The sequence below is a fragment of the Adiantum capillus-veneris genome, chromosome 19 (genome assembly GCF_014529385.1).
Source record: "Adiantum capillus-veneris isolate H3 chromosome 19, ASM1452938v2, whole genome shotgun sequence".
Taxonomy (NCBI): domain Eukaryota; kingdom Viridiplantae; phylum Streptophyta; class Polypodiopsida; order Polypodiales; family Pteridaceae; genus Adiantum; species Adiantum capillus-veneris.
This window is the reverse complement of record NC_140949.1, coordinates 98,765,109-98,782,319: the sequence shown is the minus strand read 5'-3', so window position 1 is coordinate 98,782,319 and position 17,211 is coordinate 98,765,109.

Sequence of the window (17,211 nt, the reverse complement as noted above, 5' to 3'; positions counted from 1 at the left end):
TACCTCATTATCTTCCTTACTAACATGCACGAGTAGCAAGCCCATTCTCACTCATTCACCACTCCTCTCACCTTATTCTCTGACCACCCCATTCCACATTTGGGCGTGGATCTTGAAATTGTTTTCCATGGCATGCTTCATTGTGTATATGTATGCGTCCTAGCCGCATATCTTGCTAGGTGGCGCCCCTATTGTGTATCCCCCATGATGAGGCCATTGTCCATAGTCTTGGTGTAGAGGCCACCAGGTCTATTTTTCACTTCCGCCTCTCAGAGTATTCAGAGAACTTATATGGATATCCATCCACATGGCTGATGACATCTTCTTCAACGACACGAGATACTCCATACCTCCAAGTGTTCAATGATTCATGCTTGTGGATATTTATATTTGCTTTTTGTGGTTTTCCATGGTTTGAATGAGTGCATTTAGTTATGTTTTTTTATCTGTCATTATAGACGTATAAATTTGTCTTTGCTTAGTTTGATTGAACTAGAGTTTATTCTTATAGATGAGCCTTGAGGTTAACTCATTTACTTGACCATAGTCCTAGTTGGTAAAATTATCTGAGTGTTTGAGACCTTAGGAGTGTTTTAGGCATAGAGAACCTTCCTCATTTAAACAACAAAAGACACTAGTGAGAATACAAAGGAAATGGAAGCAAAAAACAAAAGTTCCACAAATGTAAAATCTTAAGCGGGAAGAGAAATCCCAATTTGATTTGGTACTTCACTCACATGTATTTTCTATGGTACTAGAGCCCTAGAGGTTCCCAATGTGGGCGCTTTTCTTTGAGAAGCAAAAAGCCCCGGATATACAAAATAAGCACACATATCAAAGAATTTTGCACCAAAGTGAGAAGAGAAAAAGGGCGAAAAAATTAAAAATGACATGAAAAAGACTTCCGTTGTGCTTAAAGTGAAAAGTTCAAGCTTTTGTTTGGACTTGTGAGAATTAGTTGGCTAATAAAAGCTAAAAGGCACAATTAGGGAACCTTGCATTTAGATAATCGTTCTAACTTAGCTAGTATAAGAGTAGTTGTTTTAACCTTAGTCATAGCTAGCTAATAGATAGACTCATCCATAAGGACATAATCTACATGATGAATGGGGACATGTTAACTGATGATGGATGTCTTATCACATTGTTTTGAGTCATGGGCCGGGCTTGTCGGTCCTATAGGTTCTTGGATAGGTGCTTAGGTGATTGTCGGATGAGAGGCGCACCACATATCTCATTTGACAATATGTTTACTTTGACTGGCTAGTGTGGGTGCCCATGTGTGAATGGGCCAAACCCATATAAAAGGGCCATTGTGACCTACATCCCTCATTTTGAAGAGTGCATGCTAAAGAAGAGTGCTCTTTCCCTATCTCCATCTCCTTTTCCATTTTGTGCTCACGAGTGTGTGTGTGTGTGTGCGTGTGTGTGTGTGTGTGTGTGTGTGTGTGTGTGTGTGTGTGTGTGTGTGTGTGTGTGTGTGTGTGTGTGAGAGAGAGAGAGAGAGAGAGAGAGAGAGAGAGAGAGAGAGCGATAATCATTTGTCAATCTTGAGTGGCACGACTTTTAGGAGTTCATTGTAGAAATTTGGAGCTGCAAATATATGTATGAAGCAATGTGAGGAAGGACAATTTCCTTCATATTATGCAAGCACAAATGCTCACAATGTAGCATCATTATCATCATGGACATTAAGTAGCTTCTTTTTTATTTTTGGCAATCTAAGACACGAGTTTGACAATCTGAGGTACGAGTTTCTCCCAATGAAAAAGATGTATGTCAAAAGGGCTTGGGTGTTCATTCTTTCTTAAGGAATCCAATGCATTTCCTTGATGAACCACTTATATGCTTCCATTTGACATCTCCAAATATCAATATTATATATGTATCTATCCAAAACCAGATACTATGGATTCCTTTTCAGTTGTTGGAAAGTAAATAATTTGTTTTCATCTCTAAGGTCCTTGTTCAACTCTCAAAGATGATTTTAGGGACAACTTACTCTATGGCACAAAAGGTGCATTCTTACATCATTTTGAAGGTACCTTGTTTTGGAGCCATTGGTGTTTTTTGTAGGTGATGCATACATGTTTTCATAGGGATCTTTTCAAATTCCTACACTCTATGAAATTCCTGAGCAACCTCTCTAAACTACCTATGTTTGGCCATCATTATTTTGTAGGTACCAAAGGTACTTTTTTGTCCCAAATTTGCATTCCCAAAGCACCTTAGAAGAGCGTGTCCTTACTTTCATAGGTGTCCTTTAGGTATCATAGTACCACAATAGGTTTTTTGGGTAACATATAAAGTACCTTCATAGTACATCATGTGTATTTTGAGGAACCATAGGTGCAATCTTAGGTACTTTTAACTTGCCATAGGTACTAAGAAGGTAACTTGATTTGACTAAATTACTCTAAAGGTGGCTATCCCAATATTAAGGTATTGTTGATGTAATTTTAAGGTATGTTAAAAGGACTTGGATTTGTTTAATGTATTCAAAAGGTGCGGGAAAGGTTATAGTCTTAAGCATAAGGATTTTAAGGTAACATGTAATGAAGTCACAATATGTAAGGTACATGAAAGGTATTCTATAGGTGTTGGTAGAGGTTTTCCAAAGGTTCTTCATGAAAGGAAGGAGCTTGGCATAGTATAAATAGGTACTTGAAAGGATATTGTAAAGGTATTTCTTAGGTACTTGAAAGGATATTGTAAAGGCACTTTACATGTCAAGATGTACTTGGCATAGTGGGACACATTGCGGGTTTGTGGAAAGTATTTTTCCCAAGATCAAGGTACCAAAGGTACAGTAAAGGTACTATGTCTAGTGTGTCAAAGGGGCATGTCGGAAGGTCCTTTTCCTAGTCTTAGGGTATTTTTAAGGTATTTGAAAGGAAATTAAAGAGGCGCTTTATATGTCAATATGTGTTTGGCATAGTGAAACACCTTGAAGATTTTTGGAAGGTATTTGAAAAGAAATTGTAGAGGCACTTTATATATCAAGTTGTGATTGGCATAGTGGGACACCTTAAAGATTTCTATAAAGTAACTTTCCCAAGATTAACTTACTTATAGTCAGTGTTCGGGAAAAGCCTTGCCTCAGCTTAGCCTTTAGCCGGTTGCAAAATCAAAGTAACCGGTTCAGGCGAGGACAAAAAGGAGAAAATTCCACTTAAAATACATGAAAAATAGTGTAATTTTGCAAAAATACTAGCCAGTATTGTAAAATTTCCGGTTCAGATTTGTCTTGGAGGGATTTTTGTATGTTTGTGACAATGATTTTTCCCAAACATTGCTTATAGTTACTTCCAAAAATATTGTAAAGGTACTATGTCCATGATGGCAAAGGGACATGCTAGCAGGTACCTGTTGTAGTGAAGGTATTTCTTATGTACTTGAAAGGATACTGTAAAGGCAATTCACATGTCAAGGACACCTTAAGGGTTTGTGGAAAGTACCTTTCCCAAGCTCAAGGTACTTATAGGTACTGTAAAGGTATGGCTCATTGTTGGCCTATTATTGTGAATTAACTGATTATTGTGTATCTTTTCATGGATGCACTTCATCTTCTTCCCTCTTATGTGTGTTTGTGGATTCTCTTACATACCCACAATTTAGCCCAAAAAAACATGGAAAACACATTACATGAAGTTCTTTTCCCTATTTCTCTATATAAAAAACCAAAATAAATTCTATATACAAATGCACTCTCATCAGTCCTAAAGCTCTCCATATTTTGATCTTTACACTCCTCCCCTCACATCTCAATCACCTACACATAAATTAAAAGAAGCATTTCTTACTCTCTCAATCAACAAAGGTGAAGATGTGTAATAGGCATGGCTGCCTATTACGAGAGTGTGCTCACAGAAATGCAAGAGAGAGAAGCATTGCACAGCATTAGAGAGAGAGAGAGAGAATGAGAGAGAGAGAGAGAGAGATAGATGTTCACGTCCGTAGCCATAACTGATTAGATTGGTTATTGTGTATGATGACAAAGGTCACAAGAGGCCCTTCATATAGGTTAGTCGTGTCCCCTCGCTCCTCATGACTCATGCCTCTTGGCATCCCCCCTAAGGTTCAAGACCATCCAATATGGCCAAGGCGTAACACATGGCACACACCGGCTTATGCCGTAACACTTGGCACGCACGGTGGACATGTGCGAACTCACAGTGTTTATGAGTCCCTTGGTTAGAAGTCAAGTGCCTTATGTGCATGTGCTTTGTTTTAAAAGATTTTTTACAGAACGTTTTAGGCATAGCCAAGGCAGAGTACCCCAAGTGCAAGAAGTACATTTCCAATATCATGAACAAGAAAAAAGGAAATCATGTCTTTTTCACAGCACACTGGTAATCGCAACATCGCATGGTCCTCTTTGCCGCATAACCGCAAAAACTTTTGACCGTCCCTTCATGAATTTGATACCTGGTCATAGGCGCTCCATTCGCTCTTCATCGATATGTCCCTATGCCGCATCAACCTTCATCACTTGGACATCACCGCCCTCGGTGCAATTAAAAGAGGAACATGGAAGTTTGAGACTTCGAGCACAATGAAGAACAAGTACAAGAATTTCCCCATTGTAGCATTGTTGCCTCCACCCCTCAAAATCCGCATCTCCACAATTTACTCTTCCACAACACTTTGCTCTCGTGCCGTATATCATGCATCCCTTCTCGCATGAGCATCCCATTGCTTTCTTAATTCCACACAAAGACACCTCTCTGCCTTGTACAATAGTCCCCAATTCCCATCCTTATTCAGATAGAGGCCTCTCCCTTGCTCACGGAATCCCGAACATCCTCAACCACTTGCAGCTCTACTTGTGATTGCTCACGGCCTTGCTCACCTTAAGGAGGATTCTATCCCCTGCTCTGGCTTGGCGGCTCTGCCTTCTGCACTCGAGCCCTTTCTTCTACTATGCAGTGCCCCCTTAGTGACCCCAATCATTGGCAACCCTCATCCCGTCTACATTGTGTAACCGTAGGCTGCAGCCCCCATCTTCCCTCTCAGATGCCGGCCCCCATTCCTCTTTCCTCTGCCAAGGCCCTGGTATAACGGCCCCTTCTGCACCTCGTCCCTTTCTGCTCTTCCAGCCCCCCGTCGATGGCCCCTGACAGCTTCCATGCAAGGGGTGGCCCTCCTCAAGCAACGCCACTTGGTGCTCCTTCTTGCAAGCAGCCCACCATCGCTGCCCACTCCCACATCACCCACTCATTGTACCGCACCGCCATGGCCGTCACCGGCCATCCTGCACTTGTCGTAGGTGCCAGGCTTGATCATAGAGGAACCGCAACTTGCAATTAGCTTTGCTCACTGGTCTGGAAAAGCTGCGCAACTGAACCCGTACTGCATTTGAAGCTTTGCTAATGAATTGATCGTCTGATGTCCTTTGCTACACAGGCACCGCATACCCGGCTACGCATTGCGTAAGGTACCGCACAGCCTCGCCATGACTCACCTACTGGCCCGCACACTGCACCCGACAAAAAATTGCACAGTAAATGTCTGCATAGCAAGGACTCCAGGACTCCGCATGGGCCCACCAAAGGTATCCCCTACAGTCCGTCGGACGAACATGATCCGCACCAGTTATCCATAAACATGCAGCCGCATTAACTTCATCGTCACCGATGCTGCACTCTTCGCAAACTTCCACATCATTCTGGAAAGTCATATTAAATACCCTGCAGCACTTTGAAGTTCGGTGACTGAGACTCGCGATGCCTTCCAACGGCTGCTGTGGAAATCCTGGTCTGCAAATGAATGGAATCTGCATGACCATAGACCACCCTTGCCCGCCTGCGCAATCGCTTCCAGAAAATCATCCTCTCATAATTGTCATCATCCCCAAGAGGGAAAGGTGGCGTGTCTTCAGGCACACATCATCACCCATTATTTCTGCAATTCCCAAATGATAGTGCGTGTACGAATAGACTCAAGCAAGCAGTTATGGTCGCCAAGTGTAATAGGCATGGCTGCCTATTACGAGAGTGCGCTCACAGAAATGCAAGAGAGAGAAGCACCGCACAACATTAGAGAGAGAGAGAGATAGATGTTCACGTCCGCAGCCATAACTGATTAGATTGGTTATTGTGTATGATTACAAAGGTCACAAGAGGCCCTTCATATAGGTTAGTCGTGTCCCCTCGCTCCTCATGACCCATGCCTCTTGGCATCCCCCCTAAGGTTCAAGACCATCCAATATGGCCAAGGCGTAACACATGGCACACACCGGCTTATGCCATAACAAGATGAGGTCAATTGAAAGGTAAAGATCTATTCCCATAAAACAAAAGGAGAATTTTCATTAAACATCTTGGCAAGAGAAGCTTCAAGAAGGCCATTTTCAACTCAAGGTGGTGTCTCGCAAGGTATTGTTAGGGTAAACCTCCTCATGGGAACCATCTCTTTTCTATGACACATAATGTATGAGACATACATGCATGCATGCATCCATGACCCATGAAGTCTCCATTAAATAAAGTCTACAAAGACTACATTTGAGAAGGTCCATGATCTCTATCCTTCAACAATCTAGCTTTTATCTATAAAAGCTTGATGTACATTATTCATTTGGTATGAATCTAATGCATTGTCATTTTACTTGAGCATCCATATTGAGTCCACATTTTGATTAATCTTGTAATTAATGACATTGTATTAATTATCTATGAATGCTACTAACACCCTAACCTAATCCTTACAACTAACATCAGAGTCACTAGGGCTAGTCTTGTCTCTGGACCCGCCTAGATCCATTAAGATTCATTACACCTAAGCTAATCGTTTTTTTTAAGTGACTTAATTGTTTTATAACTATCTTCTGCATTTGCATTTAGTAGTAGTCGTTGAGATATTATTGTAGCTTCTTTGCTCACGGGAGAGAGAGAGAGAGAGAGAGAGAGAGAGAGAGAGAGAGAGAGAGAGAGAGAGAGAGAGAGAGAGAAAATGAGCCACGGCGGGGGGGGGGGGGGGGGGGGGGGGGGGGGGGGGGAGAGAGAGAGAGAGAGAGAGAGAGAGAGAGAGAGAGAGAGACCCGCCTAGATCCATTAAGATTCATTACACCTAAGCTAATCGTTTTTTTTAAGTGACTTAATTATTTTATAACTATCTTCTGCATTTGCATTTAGTAGTAGTCGTTGAGATATTATTGTAGCTTCTTTGCTCACGGGAGAGAGAGAGAGAGAGAGAGAGAGAGAGAGAGAGAGAGAGAGAGAGAGAGAGAGAGAGAGACCCGCCTAGATCCATTAAGATTCATTACACCTAAGCTAATCGTTTTTTTTAAGTGACTTAATTGTTTTATAACTATCTTCTGCATTTGCATTTAGTAGTAGTCGTTGAGATATTATTGTAGCTTCTTTGCTCAAAGGGGGGGGGGGGGGGGGGGGGGGGGGGGGGGGGGGAGAGAGAGAGAGAGAGAGAGAGAGAGAGAGAGAGAAAATGAGCCGGAATCTGATCTTACTGGCTTAGCTTGAAAGGGGATAGTCATAGTTCCTCAAATCAAGGCGTGAGATTTCTAGCCACACCCTCACACCTACATCGGCTACACGGTGCTCCCATAGCCTTGGCTCCCCCTCGTTTATAGTGAACACCGGGTCGACTCGAGGGATCAACGGCGCCAATTGGATCCACCGTCGATCTTCCTGGTGTGACCTAAAAAGTTGAGGTCTCTTCGCCGCGCTCACTCCTCGAGCCCCCGACCTCATCTTAGAGACTCTCACACTCTATCGAGCTCGCCTATAACGCATCCGTGCGTGCAATGGGAGTCCGCGCGTAGAAGTTCTCTCCCCCCCCCCCCCCCCCCCCCCCCCGCCTCACCGTTAAAGAGCCCCGCCGTTGATCCCATGAGTGACACCCTGTGTCACTTATAAACGAGGTTGGCTCCCCTTGAGACCTTACACTCCCATAGCCTCTCGACTCTCAGTTGCTGCTCATTATCATCGCCCAAGGTCCGGCTTTCATTGCTTGTTTTTCGAATGCCTCAATTCTTTTACAACTCTCTGGCTAGCAACACCTTCCAAACCCTGTGATGTGGCGCTCATTTGTCTCCCCGCTAGCCCCACTCGATGCACAGGTGCTCCCATCACACCTTGTCTCTCTCTGCCCACTTACTGCCAAGCCTTCTGATTGGCCCTTCTTTTGCACTCTGCCTAGCTACAAGTAAATGCTCCCCATTGTCAATGTTCACCACCAAGCTCACATAGCTATGTCCGGTTGCAGTACCTCTTTCCTATCACCTGCAACTCAACGTTTGTCACAACTCGGAAGGATCGTTCTACTCTGTTGCTACTTGGTTGATCTCTGCTTCTCTCAACCACCATAAGCCCTCTTGCCACACCTGGAATGCTATCTGCTACTCATAGCTGCTTATATCTCTGTCCTCAATACCCTCGGCCTATATTGCTTCCTTCATATATGGTTAAACCTTCGAGCTCGCCTCCCATCAGCTTGTTGCCTCATACCACTTGGAGCTGCCCTACTCAAACCCGGCATCTTCACCTTCCTGTCGGCAGTCTTAGCTGCTGTTGTTAGCCAACCCGCTGGAACTACTGGGTGGATCTCAGCGATACGGCTTCAACACAAGTCGGCAACCAATAATAATTTGTGATTTTTTTTTTTTTCGAAACATTGTAGCCTAGCCTCGTTCCCACCTAGCTTCATCGATATCATCAAGTTTTTTTTATTTTTTATTTTGGCACTCCTCCACGAAAGAATCTTATCCTCAAGGATTCTTAGCACTCGAATCTCGTTCAAGGGAAGTCTAGGCATCAAAAGGCTTTATTTCTTTTGCATTTTTGCATTAGCATCCATTGTATATCAATCGATACTGCCATAGAAGGGAGTCCTTTTGTTGGTAAGACCCCCATTTTATATTGTATAATTCCTAGCGTTTGCATCCTATGCACAATAAAATGAGCATCACTCTACTATATGGAGATGATATGCTCTATATGATCTATGACTTGTACAAAGAAATGAACCAAGGAGATGATGAAGATAAAGATGGTCAAAGACCAGAAACCTATGAAGAAGATTATGAAGTTGATGGAAATGAACCAGAGAACCATCACAATATGAAGGAAGAAGAATCATTTGACAAAGAAATGAGCCCGGGTCAAGCATGAAGTCAAAGACGATAATGACACAACTTTTTACCCCTTCTATGATTATGATGTACTCTATAATCGAACCTAGGCATTATCAAATGGCCACCTTGTGAACCATAGTGAGATATATCATGTTGAAGCTCCTATGATGTATCAGTGCACCATTGCAAACCTTAGATCAATCACTAAAGAGTACCATGATTCGGTTCAAGGGGGAGCTTGTTAGGGTAAACCTCCTCATGGGAACCATCTCTTTTCTATGATACATAATGTATGAAACATACATGCATGCATGCATCCATGATCCATGAATACCCCATTAAATGAAGTCTACAAGACTGCATTTAAGACGGACCATGATCTCTATCCTTAAGCAGTCTAGCTTTTATCTATAAAAGCTTGATGTACATTATTCATTTGGTATGAATATAATGCAATGTCATTTTACTTGAGCATCCATATTGAGTCCACCTTTTAATTAATCTTGTGATTAGTAACATTGTGTTAATTATCTACTAATGCTACTAACACCCATCCACCCTAACAAAATCCCTACAGGTATCTCAATTTGTCCCCTTCATTATCTTCCCTAATCAAGGCTTTTCAATCCTTGTCATCAAGCATGAGACGCTATAAAAAGGCCCCAATTTCAGCACAAAGGGAACACCTTCCCCTCTTTTATGTAGCTTAGTTGTATCATTTTGTGGTATTGTTAGCTTTCTCCCATGTTGTGCATAGCTCTTGTAACATTTGGTTTCTAATTTCATGTATCTATGGAGCTTCTAATTCAATGCTTGTTTGATTGGAGTGTGGTCTTTTTTCTCGCTTAAGGAGAAATCTTCAGAGAAATGTGTGTGTGTGTGTGTGTTCTTTGAGCAAGAGAGGATTTAGGCATAGTGATTTAGCTTTCTCCGGTTCTTTTAGCTTCATGCATTACTCTATTTCTCGCTTAAGGAGAAATCTTCAGAGAAATGTGTGTGTGTGTGTGTGTTCTTTGAGCAAGAGAGGATTTAGGCATAGTGATTTAGCTTTCTCCGGTTCTTTTAGCTGCATGCATTACTCTATTTCTCCCACACATACCTGGTCACATCTCTACTTCCTCATCTCACTTAAGGGAGGTTTTCAAATTGGCAACCCTTCAAGCCTCTCATTTCAAACAAGAATTTCAGCACTATCCCTCACTACACCACTTTCAATAGATAGAATTGCACTCATTACCTCCAAATTGTGCACCTCGTTCATATGTCTATCCCCCCCCCTAGTGGGCTTGGAAGCTTTCATGGTGAGGCTGCAAGTCAAGCATGGTGTACAGGCCACTGTGCCCTCATTGAATGGTGGTCCCATTGAGGATTTCTCAAGATATGCTCTACTAGCTCTATGAAGAAGGGATCCACTCAAGAGTTTCTCACTTCTTCAACAAGAATTTCTTGTTAAGATTTCTCCAAGGCAGCATCTTCATCAAGCTCTAACGAAGGAGGTCAATTGCCCAAGGCTACCATTATGGTCTCCAAAATAATCTCAAGAGAGGAAGTGTCTATATCATCAAACAACGTGCATGCGAGTAAAGAAGGTTGATTATATACACCCATCTTTACTTCAAGAGAAGTCATATTGTCATCAAACCCCTAGGTCAAGGTATTGTGTTGAGTGCTTTGTGTCTAGTGTGAGGAAACTTCCCAAGGGTCCTCGACTTCAAGTGGTCATCATGATTCATCACCTCTCTACACTATTCACTCTTCTGTCTCATACATACTTATTCTTGCTCATATCCCTTCTCTTTTCCTTCTATAATCCACCCTCTCAAGCTTCCATGGCTGCACTTCATCTTCCCCCCTCTTGTGTGTGTGTGTGTGTGTGTGTGTGTGTGTGTGTGTGTGGACTCTCTTACATATCCACAATTTAGCCAAAAAAACCATGTAAAACACATTACCATGAAGTTTTTTTCCTTTATTTCTCTATACACAAAGACAAAATAAATCCAAACGCACTCTCATCAGCCTTCAACTCTCCATAGTTTGATCTTTACACTCCTCCCCTCACATGTGCATTTCTTACTCTTTCAATCAACAAAGGTGAAGATGAGGTCAATTGAAAGGTAGAGATCTTTTCCCATCAAACAAAAGGAGAATTTCCATTAAATCTCTTGGCAAGAGAAGGCTCAAGAAGGCCATTTCTAGCTCAAGCTAGTGTCTCCAAGGCATCTCAATTTATCCCCTTCATTAGCTTTCCTAATCAAGGCTTTCCACTACTAGTAATCAAGCATGAGAGGGGCTATAAAATGGCCTCCATTTCAGCACAAAGGGAACACATTCCCCTCTTTTATGTAGCTTAGTTGTATTATTTTATGGTATTGTTAGGTTTCTCCCATGCTTGTGCATGGCTCTTGCAACATTTGGTTTCCAATTTCATGTCTCTATGGAGCTTCTAGTTCAATGCTTGTTTGATTAGAGTGAGATATTCTTTTTCTCTTAAGAGGAAATATTGAGAAAATTGGTGTGTGTGTGTGTTCTGTGAGCAAGAAGAGGTGTGAGGCATTGTGATTTAGCTTTTTCATGGTCTCTTAGCTTCATAAATTTATATCTTTCTCCCACACATACCCGCTCACATCTCTACTTCCTCATCTCACTTAAGGTTTTGAGATAGGCACCCCTTTAAGCCTCTCATTTCAAACAAGAATTTCAGCACTATCCCTCCATCAGGAAGAGAACAGTCTGGGAGAGCCTCTTTATTTGGTAGTTTAAGGGAGTTAAATATTTAGTATTAAGAAAGTAATCAAGGGATAGCTTTTGAATTCAAACAGGCAAAATGGCTACTTTATTTGCAATCAAATTTATGAAATTTAAAATCTAGCGGGTAAAACCATACCATGTAGCATATCTATGGAAAGAGCTCTACATGTAGAGCACAGATCTATAATCTCCGCTCAAAATAAACATTGTAACGATGGGAGTTATGCAAGGCTAAAAATTATATAAAAAATTTGTCCACATCCTTTTTGGGGGGAAATGCATCTTTTGACCACTCTTACACCTCTCTTACACACCCACCATTCTTGCACATATGGCATGCACCTATTCGTCAAAATGTTAATCACCTCCATTATTTCATGGCAAATAAAGAAGCCCTGCTAGACCCCATCCTCTTCCTAATGCACTACATTCTCTCAAATAGATATAATTACACTCATTACCTCCAAATTGTGCACCTCATTCAAATTTTTCTCCTCCCTATTGGGATTGGAAGCTTTCAGGGTGAGGCCGCAAGTCAAGCATGGTGTAGAGGCCATTGTGTCTGAAAATTTCTCCTCAATCCATGACTGTGTAAACAACCGCGTCGCATTGTAGGGAGGACGGTGGTTTTAATAAACACCTTTTCCTTGAGTGTACAGATCTCCGCATTGCACTATAGAGAGGATTGTAATCATTTTTAGTTTTTCATTTAAATTACTTGCATCAATTTAAATCTTTCTATCTTTATGTTTGATGCCATCAATTTTTGTTATTCATTAATAGTTATTTTCATGCATTAACGCTTAGGTTTTATTTTCTTAATTTGATTTCATATATTTCCAAAATTCCAACCATGGTAGAGACAAAGCTATCATGTGCCCATCGTAAATTCTTCATTGATGCTCTTTTACTCTACCTATATCATGATATAGAGGATCATATATGACAAAAATTTAATCCACTTGTATTGAAGCTCAAGGACTTCGGTACAGAGCTTGTGAGACATTGTTTTAGCAAGCTAGAAGCCTCATTTTCTTTAACATCATTTGACCCAATCATGCTGACAAATGGATTCATGCATGCAACAATCAAGCGGATGTTAGGACAAATTGTCAAGACATTTGAGAGCATCCAACATCCTAAGATAAAAAATTCTCCAGGGATTGTAGATCGAATGCAGCTTATTTCATAGCTACATTCATAGCTCAAGGAAAAAAATAGAATAGAAGATTCCTCCAAACAACCAAGGATTGAAGAGAAAGTACACATTGCTTATGAAGCAAGCGTTCAACCTGTAGCCCAAATTCCAATAGCAATTGCATCATCTACATGTCCCTTTACCACATAGGAAATTTCTTTGGATGAAAGCCTAATCCTCCCTTTCCTTCACTTGCTACGTAATTCTTTTTTAAGTTGGGTCTTTAAAAAATTTCAAGCGCAAGCTTTAAATTATTTCAAGTTTAGTTTTAAAAATATTTTTAGAATTGTTTTTAAAGAAAATTATGATTTAAATTCAGGTAGATGAATCATGTTAGCCTAGGAGTACACCATGGCATGACCACATGAACCAAAAGAAAATCTTTGTAAAACCCCAAGTTTGGCTTAAGGGGGTGATTTTTGAGGTAATCCCAACTTGTGGCTCATATGAGAAAGCCCTCTAGCTACCTAGCAAAGGATAGATGATGAGATGGTCCAATAGTAAGAGGGTGAAACCTCTCTAGCCAATGACTGTAAATCACTAAACCTACTTAAGAGGCTATTCTCTAATGAATCAATCGTGATTTTGAGTTCTATTATTTGTGTCTATACTCTACCCTAATTCTCTTGCACTTGGCATATACTAACCCTAATCTCCATATCTCTACCCTTAACCCTAACATCATGGTTAAGTTAAGGATCCATCCTCCATTGCCTAACTCACATCATGGGTGCTTAGGGTTAAGCACACGCTTCCCAATGCACCATGGTTAAGCTAAGGCTCCATTCTCCATAGCATAACTCACATCAAGGGTGCTTAGGATTAAGCACATGCTTCCCAATACACGATCAAAATGCGCATTAGAATCCCAACCTCAACCATGAACTAGTGCAACAAATCTTAAAAGAGGAGGAGATTCGGGTTGCTGAAGGTCATCTAAGAGGTTTGGCAAGGTCCCAACTGGACAAGTCAGACCTTGTCTCAATAGGACAAGGTCCCAACAAGAAAATTCAGACCATGATGGAAAGTTGTTGAGCTACAAGCAATGCAGAGAGTTGTGTCCAAACCACTTTGTCCATCGCACACATTTTAGAGCCACTATCCAAGTGTCTCCCTTTGGTTCAATGTCTGACTCGTAACTTGCTAAATTTTATGGCCCCTCCCGAGGGGTTTTTTTGGGGCAAACCTGGTAATTGAAAAAGCCAAAAGTGGAATAAATATACAGACTAGTATGAAAAACTCGGAAAGAGTCTTATTGGTGAGATAAAAACATCCACATGCTCCTTTCTTCCCGATAATTACCGCTCTTTGATCCATCTAGCTTAGCACCTACAACATCTCCAGAGAAGTGGGTTAGGTGTACATTCCGCTTCTGTTGGTCACTGCTAGAGCTAGTAATCATCCACATACTCCTTCCTTCCCAATAATTACCGCCCTTTGATCCATCTAGCTTAGCACCTATAACATCTCCAGAGAAGTGGGTTAGGTGTACATTCCGCTTTTGTTGGTCATTGCTAGAGCTAGTAATCATCCACATTGAAATTGGAGATAGACAAACAGGAGATGCTCCATTTGTGTCATGATTTCAAAGCCATGTGTGGGTGAGAAATACAACATACTAGTCATCAAGTAATTTTTTTAGTGTTAGACATCTGTGTGTGTGTGTGTCTGCGACTGGCAAAAATTTCATTGATTTTGTTATACAATGAGAAGGATTTTATTAAAAAGAGCAGGTACAGAAGGATTCCTTTACATAAAAAAGATCTAGTTTAGGTCTTGGGTGTAAGCTCCCATTATATGTGATAGCCAAAACTTGTCTGTTTCCATGGAGCCGCTTGTCCGTGCTTCCAATATATCCTCTTTCACGGGACCAAACTTTACCTTTTATCTTTCTAGTTTGTGCTTCAATCGAGAATTCTCATCTTCTAGTGCCATGATTGTGCAATTTCTCCTTGGCTGGCAATGTTGCGCCTTGAGTTGCCAATTGCTCAAGGATTGTTGTCTCCTCGAGGAGATAGGTGAAGCCCTTTTTGCATGGAGACTTCCTTTGATTTGCCTCTCGATCATGAACTCAATTTGGTAGGTGCCCCTTGCCCACCCTTCCCGTGCTAAGATATCATTCCAATCTACTTTGCAAGTCAAATATCTTTAAAGGAGAGATATGTCATTATGTGTTTGCATTGGTATATCTCTAAACTATCATATACAAAAGTGTTAGTCATTACAAAAATGGAGTGCTTATACATCATATGGAGCATCAATCGCATGCATGATATCATCCACTTCCTCCACATCTAAACAGTCTGGATCCACATCTTCCAAATCTAACTCAATTTCAATATCAAAATGGGCTTCATGTACAATTTTTGTGTGGGTCTGTGGAAATATCCGACACTTTGCGCTATAGCTTGTGTGGCTATCCTTTCTAACTTGTGCATTAGTTTCATATTGCAAAAGACATACACTAAGTCTGCAGCTTGGTTTGGAGTCAATCGATTTCTTTTCTTCGTGTGCACAAAAGCAAAAGACGACCAATATCGCTCATAGCTTCCACTAGAGGCGGCCACTAACAAGACCTTGACAACCATGTACAGTAGCTCCACTTTCTCCCCTCCATACTCTTTCACCAAATAGGTGCACTCAATGTCTTGATCGCATCTATGATGGAATCCCAAGCATTCCTTTTCTGTTGGCGTAGCTATCGTTTGCCTGTACGCTACCTTGCCATCTGCATCACCTAATAACTTTGCACACACTTTCTCAAAATTATTGATGATGTCATTATTAGCAGATTGATTGTGCATTTGAAACTTTGGATCCAACACAAATCGTGTCCCATGTAAAGGGGTGTGTAATTGATCCCAATGTTTCTCCACAAAGGACACCATCATGTTTTTCTCTCGTGCTGCAATGGACACACTCTCCTTTAGCTTGTGAACATCCTCATGCATGTATCAATAGACCCGCCAAAAATGAACGCATCTTTATTAACCAAGCACACTAGACGCACAAAGGGCTCTGTAACAGTGACAATTTTTTCCACATTTCTATAGAACGTTCGAGAGTTTACAAGCTGATAGCACTTGGTGGCTGCAGCCTCATTACAGGGGTACTTGTGAATCCAAATATCTCATCGTCTGTCTATGAATGATTTACAACTTGCTACAACGTTTCAAGAATGTATTGCATAGTCCTCACAAAAGGTCTCTAGATTCTTGCTGGGTAATTTAGTTCTAGATAGAGCATAAGTAGAAGTATGCTCTCTAATGAACTTGATGATGTGATTAGAATCTATTAGAGTCTTCCTCACTGAAGACACGTTCCCAAAGCTTTTAAGAAGAAAATTCAAAGTGTGGGAAACACATGTAACCCAGGTAATCCTAGCTAATCTCAAGATACTTGATTTCAATTGCATGCCTTGCACCTTTGTAGTTAGATGCATTGTCTTATGACAATGGAAATGATATTTTTGAGTCATTAGCTTTTTGAATTGCACGCTCATATATGTTTTCTAGAAAATTACTTTCTTTTTCTTTCAAAGATGTATCAATTGCTTCAATAAAAATGGATCTTCTCGAACAAATCAACATCACATTTATCAAGGGTTTTCTTTTGACAATTTATTCATCCATCAAGAGAAATTATACATCCATACTGTGGCACGTACTCAATAGCTGTACACTTCAAAATACTCTCTGATAAATCTTTCACTTTATCTAGATATTTGGTGCGCATCTTGTTGTAATTAAGTGCCACAAATCCTACCTTTGTTGTGCTCATCAAATCATCCTTGAAGATAGGATTACAGATAACATTAAAGGGAATTCCGTATGGACAAAATCTTGGGACCACTTGAGATGTATCTCAAGCAACCATTGCTTGTCAAATGTTTGATGCAAAAGCGGAACCACTCAGCGCTACACCTCATCCTTTTAAATGAGAAGTGGAAGGTGTGGGGTTCGAGCTACCATACCCTTGATTGTATGCAGTAGGAGCGGGGGAGCATTGTTCACCCCCTTGTGCACACACGGACTGGCTTACTTCATCTTTGAAAGTCATCTCCACATCCCTCTCAATCGGTGAATTCATCACTTTTGGACCGGGAGCAAGTATTCTCTTTTCCTTGAGGGCCCATTCAATAAATTTCCTAAATATCTTTGGGAGGTTTTCT